This window comes from Solanum stenotomum, chromosome 6 (genome assembly GCF_019186545.1).
Source record: "Solanum stenotomum isolate F172 chromosome 6, ASM1918654v1, whole genome shotgun sequence".
In the NCBI taxonomy this organism is placed as follows: Eukaryota; Viridiplantae; Streptophyta; class Magnoliopsida; order Solanales; family Solanaceae; genus Solanum; species Solanum stenotomum.
Window position 1 is genome coordinate 10,527,248 of NC_064287.1, and position 14,469 is coordinate 10,541,716.

Genomic DNA, 14,469 nt, shown 5'->3' on the forward strand with positions numbered 1-14,469 from the left:
TAAAATCAGTTTACCCATAACATAAGGATCGTAAATATACCTTTTTCTTCAAAAAGGGAGTCCAAATCGATAAAACCCCAATTTTTCCCAAGAGATTTACGGATAGGAAAAAAAATTAGATAAAGAAATTATGAGAAAATGTCGAATTGAAGATGGAATACTAACCCTCATATTAATTCAAGAAGAAAACCGTAAGAATCACCCCATTCCGATCTCTAGAACTCCCGATATGCTCAAAATACCAAATGAACACAGTCTGAGATTTTTATAACAGTACATGGCTGTTATGCACCAGAAAAACAGCAGTTAATCTTTCACTAAAAAGGCCGTAATTTCCTCATACAATAGTGAAATGACCCGATTCTTTTTTGTAAATGTCTTAAATAATGATACAGACCTACTCGTTCAATCGGAGCTCAATTTCATGGTCGTTTGCCCAGTCAAATATCATTTCTACTCGGTATACAATTATTTCTTATTTGCGATAAAAGTCCAATCTCGGGTTAGCGAAAATGCACCAAAATTTGTAGATCAGTCCTATAATTCATGCTCAAAATTTTAGAACTTTCGGAATAATTTTTCAACCTTTAAAACTAATAATGAACCCTTTAGTTGCCACAATTTGCTGAAATAGTGGCAAAGTATCCAAGAAGCTTAAAAGCTCACCCAAAACTCATTTGGCACTTCCCGAACACAAACCAAATATGCTACTAGCTTGAAAATGACATTTCGGACTCAATGAAATCGTCGGAATTTGAATTCGAGGTCTACTTGACCCGGTATCCGATAAGGCGTCAAGAAACTAACTTTAGGCTCAAAAATTCGAAACGCACTCGGTGCCTCTAAAAATTCAACCAAAACTCATTCTAGACTTAGAATCACCCCCTGAATCCAACGGTGCCCTCGGAATTCCATTTTGAGCACCGGAACCTCGTTTGTTGACCAAAGTCAACTCTTGATCAAAATTTCACAATTTTTGCAACTTAGGACCTCAAATCTTCGTTTTAACTCCAAATTCGACTCCGTAAATTCTCATAGACCCGTTTCGACATTCTAAAATCGCTGGAATCGACGGAAATCCGATTCGAGTCTCGAAACTCCAAATGACTCGAAATAGCACCTTCAACCAAACTTTTAACTCTTAAAAACTCAACTTTTCATCAATTTTCCTTCAAACCAACTTCGAAAATACAACAATTAGGACTTGGGGCAACTATCGGGAGGGGTAAAACGGTCATTTAATGAAAATTTCCAAAAATGACCTTTAGGGTCATTAGAGAAATATTCAACATAATCTGTGAATCTATAATAGTAAACGTTAAAAACTATGGTTGGTTGGATCCAAAATAATGTAGATGGGATATTGATTTTTTTGTGCCACTAAACCAATCTGATCTATAATAATAGTGATGACATGTGAAATGGGGTACCTTTATTTATATTTGATTGGATTAACTTGAGTATAAATTCTGATTCACGTGACATTATAAAAGAATTGAACAAATGGAGCTTATCAATTGAACTTAATTAGAATTTTCATCTTATCCATCAGAGAAAGGAAGAAAGCTTAATCCTTCAACATTTGACAATTTTTTTTATTTTACTGAAACCTGATAGACTTGTGGTTAAAGTGACTTCAATACCTAAACTGATTGATAGTTTGGAAAATGGAAAACATAGGTTAATTTGTCCTTTGCCTGAAAATAGTGCTATAAGAACATGAGATTCTTCATTTTTCAAATTTTTCATCTTTTGGGTGGTGAAAAGAGAGGTATCCATGAAAGAGAATGAGGATTTTGGAAAGGAGAACTTTGTCAAGGAAGAAAGCGTTTTTTGAACTAGCTTGATTACGACTAATTAAGGTCACTCATACTATAAATAATCTAAAGAATTTATCATATTCTCTAAACATCTACCTTAAATATTTATATTTTGACATTATATAAATTTTATTAAATAAAAATATATCAAAAGACATTTTACTCAAATTTTCTTGAAGTCTAAAAAGTATTTGGAATTCTTTGTTATACTAAGAATCAAATTTATTATTTAATAAAAAATAACACATGAAATGTGTGAGTACTTTAGAGTAATAAGTAGCAAAAAAACATAATGATAGCAAGTAGTATTTTCTATTATTAGAGATAACGTGTGCTAACAAATTAGAGTTACAAAAGCATGACATAAGTATATATTCAATTATAAATTATTTTTTTTTAAGAAAATAAGGGATAATGCATAAATACCCCTCATGACCTATGACCAAAATCTCAGCGACATGCCTTAATTTAATTAGGATCCTATTATCTCTCGAACTCAATTTTTCATATTGCTGAACCTTTTGTGCTGATGTGACACATTCAACCAAATAAGTTTGTTGTGTTTGTACACACGTTCCTGTCACGTGTGTAAATAATATTTTTTTAATTTTTTTAAAAATAATTAAATATTTTTTAAAGCTTATTATTTATTTTTTTAAAAAATAATTCTTTGATATATTTTTATTTTCTTTATCTTGTATTTAAATTAAGTTAATACATGTATGCTTTGTATTTTATACTTTTTTAAAAATTTTTTTACCTTCATTCATTGTTTTTTCTCTTTTATTTTTCTATTGATTTTATTTACTCTTTTTTATTTTCTTTGTCTTTCCTTTTGATTTGATTTGAAATTTAATTACAAAAGTCTTATATATAAAATAAGTTAATTTCGAATTGATATTAAAATGAGTAAATAAAATCAAATAAAACATTAAAAAAAAAACCCCATTAAAATTTAAGGACACTTTTCATTGATATTTTTTTAAAAAACAAAAATAATTAAAACTGAAAAGATAAGAAATTAATGAAAGAAAAATATTAAAGTTTTAAGTGAGGAAGAAATTAAAATAATTATTTCAGAAACTAAGAAAATTATTTCATTATGAATAATTCCAAACAAATTCACTATTTTTTCTGAAACAGAGAACAGTCTATTTAAAAACTTATTGATTACTACCTATTTTATTAAAACCATCTATTCACGAGTGATTTAGTACTCATTATGACCAAGTAAAAATTCATTAGCAAAAGCCTTGAGATTTACACTTGATTTACCATTTTCCTTCATAGCTTCCTTAGCTAAATCACTCCATTTCTTGACATTTCTTCTCAATTCTTCCTGTTCTTCGTCACTTCCCATCGCGATCGTGATACATCTATTGAACTCATCTCTTTTCACGACACCACCTTCACTGGCATTAACTCCAACACCATTTTTCCAGATATCTTGAATGAGTTTTGCATTACAAACATGATCATTCCAGAGTGGACATGCCATGATAGGCACCTTAGATGCTATGCTCTCCAAAGTTGAATTCCATCCACAGTGAGTCAGAGAACAACCAACAGAAGGGTGTTTAAGAACTTCCACTTGCGAGCACCAATTCACTATCTTCCCCTGCTTTTCAAGTTCGTCTTTGCAACTCAACTTGTCCTCCATCTTTTCTCCGTCTTGTCCTTCCCTAATCGCTCACAAAAATGGCCTCCCACATTTCAGCAATCGGTGACCAATCTCCTCCATCAATTGACTTGATATTTCAGAGTAACTACCAAATGCTATGTAGATAACCGATTCCTTATCCTTTGGGTTCAACCAATCCATATAATTCTTCGAACTAATCTCAATCATATCAGCTCAAAAAGTATCATCATCAAGAAATATTGAAGGAATTGAAGGTCCAATTCCCACCATAGTCACATGCTTTAAACTTTTCCAAACATCAAACTCCAAAGCATCAAAAGTGTTCACAAGAACTGTTGGATTTTCTTCACTATTCAACATTTCAATTTGCCTTTTAATAGATTTAATTGCCCAGTTGGTCCTTTCCACATCATCAAACACAAAAGACGGAAAATCAATTGGACTAAGTGGTGGCAATCCTGGTAGCTCTATTATTTCATCCTTATCATTACAGTTTTTGAAATAATCAGAATAGTTTGTGAATTTATAATAGTAAACATCAAAAATCGTGGCAGGTTGGATCCAAAATAATGTAGATGGGACATTAATTTTTTTGTTCACTAAACAACCCATTCCATGATAATTGTATAGATGACATGTGAAAAAGGGGTACCATTTTTTGCATTTGATTGAATCATATTGAAAATGAATTTTGACCCGCGATACTTTACAGAAGAATAGAACAAATGAAAGTCATCAACTGAACTTAACTGGAATTTGCCATCATAGCTATCAGAGAAAGGAGCATAGCTTAATCCTTCAACATTTGGAAGTTTTTTTTATTTTACTGAAAGATGATAGGCTCATGGTTAAAGTGACTTCAATGCCTAGATTGATAAATTGTTTGGAAAATTGAAGACATGGAATAATTTGGCCTACGCCTGGGATTAGTGCTATAAGAACATGAGGCTTTTCATTCTTCAAATTTTTCATATTTTGGGTGGTGAGAAGAGAAGTATTCATGAAGGATAACGAGGATTTTAGGCAGGAGAACTTTGTTTTTTGAACTGGCTTGGTTACAATTGATTAGGGTGACATATATTTATACTAGTAAATAGATGGTTCTAGATACAAAAAAAAATCTAGAAAATTTATTATATTCTTTAAATATTCACCTTAACTGTTAAGTTTTGATATTATATAAATATTTATTGAATAAAAAATATCAAAAGATATTATACTCAAACTTTCTAGAAGGTCCAAGAAGTATCTGAATTTATTGTTATTCTGAAAATAATTTTTATTATTTAGCAAAAAATAAAACAGAAAATACATGAATACTTTTGAATAAATAACATAATGATAACAATTAGTATGTTTTATTATCAAATATAATGTGTGCTGACGATTTAGAGATACAAAAGCATGATATTTTTATTTTTTCAAGAATCATCATTATTATTCAGTGAAAAAATGCAAGAAATGCATGTGTACTTTAATCTAAGAAAAAAACATAATGATAGAAAGTAATATATTTTATCATCAGATATAACGTGTGCTAACAAATTAGAGATACAATGCATAACATATTTGTTGTTTCGTGAATTATCATTATTATTCAGTAAAAAAACATAAGAAATGCATGAGTACTTTAGTCTAAGAAACGAAAAAAAAAAATATAAATAGTAGTATGTTTTATTATCTAATATATTGTGTGCTAACAAATTAGAGATACAAAAGCATGACATTTTTTGTTGTTCCAAGAATCTTCTTTATCATTTAGTAAAAAACATGACGCAAGAAATGCCCGAATGTATAGTAATTTAGACTAAGAAACACAAAAAACACAATAATAATTAGTATGTCTTATTATCAGATATATTGTGTGCTATCAAATTAAAGATAAAAATGCATGACATATGTACATATTCGATTACAAATTATTATATTTTTAAAAAATATAATTAGAAACACAATTACGTGATTTAAAATTAGAATATAAAGAAGTAAGCACATGAAAAAAATATATTAATTATCTATATTATAATATTTCTACAAAGAGTGTAATTTTTTTTATTGCCTTTAAGGGTTCAACAATTTGAAATAATCAAACAAGGAAATGTCGGTACTATTCATTTTTCCTATGTAACCTAAGGAATCAAAAAATTTCAAGCAATGAGTCATATTGATGTTTCACTAAACTTTTATATATATATATATTCAAAAGTTTTAAAAATTCCTATAATTTCTTGGACTCTCATATGTTTGGTTCTTTTTCTTGTTCCAAATACATGAAATTATAATTTAGGGTGAGAGTACTTGAGCATAGTATTTTTGTCTGCTCTGATGTTGAAATATGTGATTGTATATCTCATCTAAAAACATTAACTTTTAGAGAAGACACACTTTTATTTACTTAATTATAAGTTCTGATACTACTTAGTTCGAGAAAAGAAAAGATATAAATACATTCAAAAAATATCTATTGAATTAATTTCATTTGGCGAAATAGACATGAATGCTCTTATAATTAGCAGAACCTTTTCACCAACCTTAATAAATAAAAAGAACAAAATCTTGTAAAAAATAACCATCCCTAGTAAAATGACAACGTCCATTCACTTTAAATAATCAATCTTATTTTTCTTGTATCGTTTAAAATATATTTCCCACTGTTCATAATAATTAAAAATTTCACATCTTTACGCTCATTACAAATTTTTAATCCTTCAAACTCATTCTTATACATACACATACTTATGAAATGCAATGTAGTGTAGTTAAAAGGTACTTTCATAATGGTTTTTGACAAATTATTAGGCACAATACTCATGTTCTTCATTCCTCCAACCACTGCATCTCTCCACATAAAAAACTTACAACTTAACCTTATTACCTTTCATCCTGGCCTATTATTTTCTTTTCTTCTTTACTATTCTATTCTACATACATACACTCTCTCATGTTCTTCCCACTCTCTAATTGTTTGAGTTTGCTGTTTAGAATTGCAAGTTAGCTGTACCATCAACATTTTTTGATTATTGAAGCCTGAATTATTTTTGAGTTGATGGTTATGATTTATGCATATTGGGTTTTGGTTCAGGTATGAGGTGAAAAAAATAAAACTCTACAATGTATTAATGCTAGGGATTGAAAAAGTAATTTTTTTATTTGCATAACTTCCATTGAGTTTCATTAATTCGGGTTTTGAAATTGCGATTGTTCATGTACTTCGTCTTTGTTTTGTCTTAATATAATCATGACTTGGTGTTGACATTTATACGATTTACAAAGCTTATACATCTCTTTTAATGTTTTAAAATTTGGCTTAATATATAAGCTAATGTTGATTTTTGTGGAATTTTGATTTCTCTGGCTCAAAGAAAAGATACATATTTAGTTTAGGAATAAATTAAATACATTCAAAGATTTTTTTTCTTAATTAATTCATTAGAAATAAACATGAATACTTTTAAATATAATTTGCATAATCTTTTGTACCAACCTTAATTATAAACCGCAAAAACAAAATTGGGGACAAAATGTTCATCCCTAATAAAATGATATTTAACATTTCTCCATGAAATACCCATCTGAAAACGATAAACATATAAAAGAAATTATTGATGCGATGCAGAGTTTAAATTGTATACATCTTCATTGAACATGACAAAAATATTTTTTATATTAACTTTCATGTGAGACTTGCTTTTCCTTTTTATATATATATATATATATATAGTAGTCACAAATGCTAGATTTTTATTAATAATCAAAGCAACAATTCGGTCAAAGCAAAGAAAAACTAAAAGGGCTGGTCCAATTGGATCAGTCCATACAAAGTGTATTTGGCCCAAATGGATCAAAATTAGCTCCAATGTAGACTTCGATGGGTCAGAAACCATATATATATACTAGTTTCTGGTAACGTGCATTGCACGTTTATTCTTTATTATTATGATAATAAATTTTTTATCTATAATAGTTTTGAGTTATAAAATGGAAATATTGGTGGAGTTAGGAGTGATTTTTTTTTTTTGAGAATTGGTAACTTGTCAGGAGTGAAAATTAATAGCCACTAACTAATAATCTCGTTTACTGCTTATATGTTATATTCGAATTCAATTTCTATTATATGTTTTTCTTTATAGGATTGTTATTCCTTTTTCATATTTAGAAAGATAAATTTTAATGTTGTTCATTTATTTGACTTTTAAGTACTCCTTCATATTAAATTAAATTACTTCATTTGTTAGAATATGTCTTTTTCAGAGATTTTCTCAAATTCTTTTGCTCGATGTTGTTGAGGGAGAAATATTAGTTATCCTTTTTACCTCGAAAGGTAGGAGACTAAAGTAAAATATAATTTCAATAAGTCATTGTCAAACTAAAGCTATCAAGGAGGCTCTACTTTGTAAAATACATATGTATTAAGTTATTAAAATCTAATTAAAAATACAATAATCAAATGGTAATCAAATTTATTAAAAATTACTCATGCAAAAAATTACAAAATTGTTGGAGAGACATGCCGCATACCTCATTTGTATTGGCACAATTTCTACTAAAAGTTCTATTCAACGGTCTGCAAAAGTATCATCTCTGATTTAAAAAATTACATAATAAGTTCATAAAAAAAAATTAGCAGTATATTTTCATGCGAGAGATCAAACACTTAAACATCAATTTAAGAATATAATTTGAATGATAGAAAGAAATGAAAAAACTAAATGTAAAGAAATGCTTGAAAGAACATATGATAAGAGCTTTATTCTCTCTAAACCAAATTCAAATGTTCAGTAATGTCATTAGAAGACAACGTGTAAGAGCCTTAATAGGTATAGTGATTTCTTGAAGAGTTAAAAAGTCATTCAACTAATGGTGATTTCTTGAAGAGTTAAAAGTCATTCAACTTTAATGGTGATTTCTTATAGAATAATAATTAATTAATAATAATAATAATAATATTATGTTAATGATAATTAAAAAGCTGAACGACATTTTCGTAATCCAACTTTAGACTAAGTACCTTCCCACTTATAATATAATATGATATGTGATATGATATGATATATGATATGATGATTGTATGTAGATATGTATATGTTATCATTAAAGTAGTCTATTGCATGATTTAATAAAGTATTAATGTTTTGGGCCTTAAAAGCAAATATCTATGAATATGAGTTTAATTTAGATAACTTGAAATTCATGGTTCTTTTCTTAAGTCTGATGGAGACTTATTGAAAGTGTACTATTTAAATCTGAAAAGGTACCTTTCTTGAAAAGGCACTTCAACTGCTGAACCAGAAGACATATTTTTATTCTTTCTCTCCGTCTTAAAAAATGAACACTAAAAAGGTAATATTTAAGGTTTGAAAAATCAAGTTCATTAATCAAGTTATTGCTTTCTTCAATCAAGTTATAGCAATCTAACAAGGTTAGTATTCTCTTTTAATTCTTATGTATTTAAATCTTTGTGTAATAATTTATTTGTGATCTTGGGTAGATTCTTTTAAGTTTTCTAACAAGTGGTATCAAAAGCATGGTCTTATTAGATCATTAGACATGAAATTTATTTATTTTTCCTACGTTTCTCTGCAATCAATTTGCAGATTCAATTTTTTTTTTTAAAGAAACAAACAAAAAAAAAATCAGATTGTTTAAAGTAATTTCCACAAGTTGGACTTATTTCTTACTGCTTATTTCTTGCTTCTTCTTCTACTTTTAAGTACATCAATGGATTTAAAGTGACAAGAATTTTTTTTAAAAAAATTCTATTGAACTCATATTTTCAAGAGGAATGCAACTACTTATGTCAAGATTTCGGGTAGCATTGCTTCCAATTTTTTCTAGGGAAAGAATTCATAGAGTGAATTATTTTTCCGGTTATCTACGGTAATTTTCAGATTCTTTATTTTTTTGGTTACTTTTTCGTTCATTTTTTCCTCCCATAAATGGAACAATTTTTGAAACATCTAGTTTCTTTTGCAAATTTTTTTTGGGCATTGTTGGGTTTCCAATTATTTTGGTGAAGTTTTGGATATGACAATTTTTTACAAATTTTAATGATGATATTGTGTCATTCCTTTTTTTGTTTTTCATGATTTGTATTTTTTAAATATAATTTGTGCCATTATTTTATTTATGTTTCAAGTTCTTAAGTAAATAAATTTAAAATAACATGTTGCCAAAGTAACCTCTTTTGCATAAATTTTATTTACTTTGAACATGTAAATGGGAAATAGTTATCCCAAAGGAATATTACTTTGGTCAGATTATTGATAGTCATGAATATGTGATACATTTAACAATGCATGCCAATAATGTGTCGATCCAAAGAAAGGCATATTGTTAGGCCGTTTTTGTAATCAATGTTTATGAACTATATATAAGAGTACTACTTACAAGTTGTTATTTCTGTTCAAGTACTAAATGGTAGTGTTGTGCAAGGTATCTTGAGATTGACCCACTTTTATGTATATATCTATGTGTTTGATAAATGTATTTTAAATTATTTGTTGTTGTTACTTCAATTTATTTCATTTACTTATCTTCACATAGACATGATTTATTTAGATTGATTAATTGTGAGCATTACTTGTTTTATCTTATAGTATCTTCTATATCTCCCAATATGAACAATCTTAACGGCACAAACTTCAAGAAATGGAAAAAGCACATCATGATTGTGCTTGGATGCATGGATCTTGATTATTCATTATGATTTGATCTCCCACAGACTTGAACGAAACAAGCACTAATGAACAAAAGTCTGCATATGAAAAGTGGGAGTGATCGAATCACATGAGTTTAATGATGATGCAACATTAAATTCCGAAATCCTTATTAAGGGGTGGCATAACAGAGAATAGAGATGCCAAAGATTTCATAAAGAAAATTGAAGACCAATTCACTGCTAACCAAAAGGTTGAAACAAATACTACTCTTAATAAGATTGTTTCTATGAGATATAAGGGTAAAGGAAATATAAGGGAGTACATTATAGAGATGTCTAATCTTATGACAAAACTCAGGGACTTTAAGCTTGAGTTGTCTGATGACATACTTGTGCAGCTAGTTTTGATCTCTCTTCCATCACAATTTAGTCAATATAAAGTTTCATATGATACTCAAAATGAGAAATGGACTTCAAATAAACTTATAGCTCAATATGTGCAAGAGGAGGATAGACTCAAACAAGAGACGATTGAAAGTGCTCATTTGACATCTACCTTTGGAACTAAAGTCGTTTCACATAAGCGAAAAATAAGAAAGAATAAAGAAATTTCAGACAAAGGAACATTGGAGTTTAAGGATCAAAAGCCATGTTTCTTCTATAAGAAACTTGGTCACATGAAGAAAAAGTGTTCCAAGTATGTTGTTTGGCATTAAAAGAAAGGTGTCACATCTTGAGCCTACACCCTGGACGTGGCCAGCACTCTAGAACCATCGTTGGTCCTCAAGAAAACCCTTGGCTTGACTGACTGCTTAGCGGAACACTTACTCAAGCAACATGGAACTCCATGTGCATAATTAAACTCAAAATGCCTCAATAACAACTTTACTATGACTATCTGGTAATACTAAAATAAACATAAGTAATCCTCTCAAGGTCTTAAAACATCAACAAGGAAACCAATGAGAGACTCATCAACTCCTAACCATCTATGAAATCTCCAATACTAAGATAGATGTTGGAACCGAACCTACGACAACCTAACAAAAGCAAGAAATAAGTGTGAAGCCCTCCGAAAAGCAAGGAGACTCGTCAAAGCTAGCTGGAGTGCAAATGGTATCGACGAAATGCTTATTGATGACCTTGAACACTTGTATCTGCATCATAAAAAGATGCAGGCCGAATGACGTCAATACATTGAATGTACGAGCATGTAAGGGGGAAAATCAAAGCATAGACAACTAAAATGATAAGGCTGGAAGACATACTCACCTCAACTCAACTCCAATACAAAAGCAACAATGATATATAAAATATTTAAAACATTATAAAATAGGAGATATAAACTTAATGATGTATAATAATACAATAAGATACTTGTTACTCTTATTTGAGAGATTCTTTAACCGACAACTATCACTATGAGTTACGAGATGATACAGTGTCTCGCCTACGTTGCTAGAGCTGTCCTATACCTTTTCGGGGTATAGAACACCTCAACTCAGTGGATCCACTAAGCTATGATTAAAAGTAATAAAGAGTCGTCTAAAAAGTACGATCCTTTACCCATGTTGGCTACATGGTTTAATGAGGAGTGTGACTTGTCTGAACTCATCCCCATATCGGTGCTCAATACTACTCCCAATAAATATATATAGTCATACTTAATGTTAAAACATTTTCTTTCTCAATTTGAGGTAATTACTCAAAAGTTCCTCTTAAAAGTGGTAATACTCTGAAATGTCTCTGAACTCTGCTACTCCCAAAATACACGCAAGTAGTGATGGAGGGAAAAAATCGACTCAAGAACTTCTTTGCTAGATCATCCCAGGTAGTGATGGAGTTTGGTGGCTCAGAGTCTAACCAACGCCTTGCAGCTCCTAACAATGAGTATGGGAACAGAGTCAACCTTACATAGTCTGATGATACTCCAATTGGGATGTATGTATTGGTAATGTCTATGAAAGTCCGAAGATGGACTTGAGGATCCTCATAGGGGAGGCCAGTGAATTGTCCATTAGTATGAAGGATATGCACCATGTTCTGCTTTAGTTCAAATCTACCCCCGGGTGGAGGTTTCCTGATACTGGATGCTAAGTTGGCGGTGAGTGGGACTGCCACATCACGGACTGGTCTTGCGGGAACAACAGGAGGTCCTTCTTGATTATTTGGGTTCCTTGGGTTATTCACATTTTCTTGATTATCATCATCAAAGTTTCCCGGAATACCTAACCCCAATTCGCCTTGTCGTCCCTGGTTCATTTTTCTGCGCTGGCGTAAAACTCTTTCTGGTTCGTTGTAAGGTTCGACGAGATTTCCTCTCCGAGCCAGACCTGAAAATCAAGTACCTGCAATACACAAGCTAAGATCAAGTAATTAATATTTGAATAGACTGAGTGTAGACTTAAGAAGATTGAATATCAATCAATTTCTAAGTCCCCGGCAGCGGCGCCAAAAAACTTGTTACTCCCAAAATACACGCAAGTGTACCTGGTCGTATAAGTAGTATAGATTATTCAAGAAACGAGTTATCGTTCCCAAGGGACTTATGATCAACTTATATTCACTCAAGTCTACAATTATAAGTAACCAAGTAACCTTTTTTTAAGAGTTGTGATTTAGTTAAGTATCTACTAATAATTATGCACTAATTGAAGGTAACTAATTGTGAACAACTTTGATATAATATGGTTCAAGCAAGTTTAAAAACAATTCTAGGGCTGCAACATACAAAAAATATCATGCATCATATCATCGGCTTAAAATTCACTTCAGTTGTCAAATTACTGGTTTATAGGGTTAATGGTATGGTCCGGGTGGTTCGCCTCTCGCCGTCTACCCCAGTTAGCCATCTAACTACATCGTTGAGCGGGGATAAATAAACTAACTGGCGAGCATGTATATTTCATTCTATTTCGTAACCAAGCAAGGTGTTCGTCTCGGTGTCACTCCTGAACACTAATCACCTCAATTCAATGGGAGGACCGAGCTCTCTATATTCTCTGGTCTATCGAATCCCTCATCTTTCGATTTTAAGATTAGACACTAGATTTATTTTATGGTGCGCAAGCATAAAATAGTAACACAAGAATATAGAAGTAATTTGGATTGACAACCGGAAATCAATGCATAAAGCCTCAAACATTCAACACATAATTCATAGCTACAGCCCCAGAACTAAGGCGTTTAGCTACTCATGCTATTAGAAAACAAGAAAATATTATAGTTCATGCAATTTCTGAAAACTGGAAGAGTTAAAGGATCAAAACCTATTACAAACTTGAATTCTTTCCCTTGCACACTAAATCAAAAGTCTCCTATTTTTGAAGCCATAAGGATCTATTTATACTAGTAGGAAAAGTTGGTAACCAATCCTACTCAAATAAGAAATCCTATCTTATGTTAAAAACTTGTTAAAGTCGGAGAACATGTGGCGTGTCGCGCCCCTTATCGGGCCAAAACATATCTTCCCTCATTTAGCTCCTGGCCCGCCGCGCCAATCAGAGTGCCTCAGCAATGCCTCTGAGGTTTTCCTCCTGGCACATTGCGCCTCTCAGTACGCCTCAACAGGCCCTCTGAAGTACCAGTAGTGGTGCGCCGCGCCAACTAGTGCGCCAGCCATGGTGATTGTTGCCTTAGCCATTTTCCTGCATCTCCTTGCTCCTTCTTCCATCTTCCCAATTCATATTCCATCAATATTTCCTGAAACAACTAATCACGTGTGTAAGTATGCAATCATCATAAATTAAACTAGAATTCAAGCTAATACATCAAGATTGTCATCAAACATCATCACTTCGTGGGCCAATTTCGACTACTTAGGTATATAAATATGCCTAAGATCACCACCCCACACTTAAAGTTTTGTTTGTCCTCAAACAATCTTTAGACTATGGACTCTTTTTTTTTCACAATCCTTGGCTTTATCAACCTGCCTCAAAACCAACCAAACATATTTAATCATGATCTTGTAGTTCACATTGGATGCAACAATTCACAATATTTATACCAAGTACCCTCATGCTTAAAGAATGACTCTTTTGTCATTTTTCCGGGCTAATGCAAATTCATTTCACAAATCAATTAGATAATCCTACACATGCCATGAATGCCCTCACTTGTTTATGCTTAGTTAATCCTTTCACTCAAGCACTTTTCAAAATCAATAAGGCTTATCTTTCTAACAAACACTCACTCTCACAAAAGAAATTCTTACTTTCCTTAACATACCATAAGCTTGCCCAATTGTATTCTTACTTTCGCATTATATTTCTCAAGGAATCAAGAGGACTTTCATTTAGGTGTAATGTCGGCTTAAGGTAAGGAATGGAATATTTTAGAATTCATTT

At 31.1% G+C, this 14,469-nt stretch overlaps 1 protein-coding gene and 1 pseudogene across 1 annotated transcript in view; both read right to left on the reverse strand.

Moving 5' to 3' along the window:
- The window catches only part of LOC125867885 (acetyl-CoA acetyltransferase, cytosolic 1), a 934,067-nt gene that overhangs the window by 650,700 nt on the left and 268,898 nt on the right, over positions 1-14,469 (reverse strand). The window lies entirely within an intron of this gene.
- On the reverse strand, positions 3,031-4,464 carry LOC125867883 (UDP-glycosyltransferase 75C1-like; annotated as a pseudogene).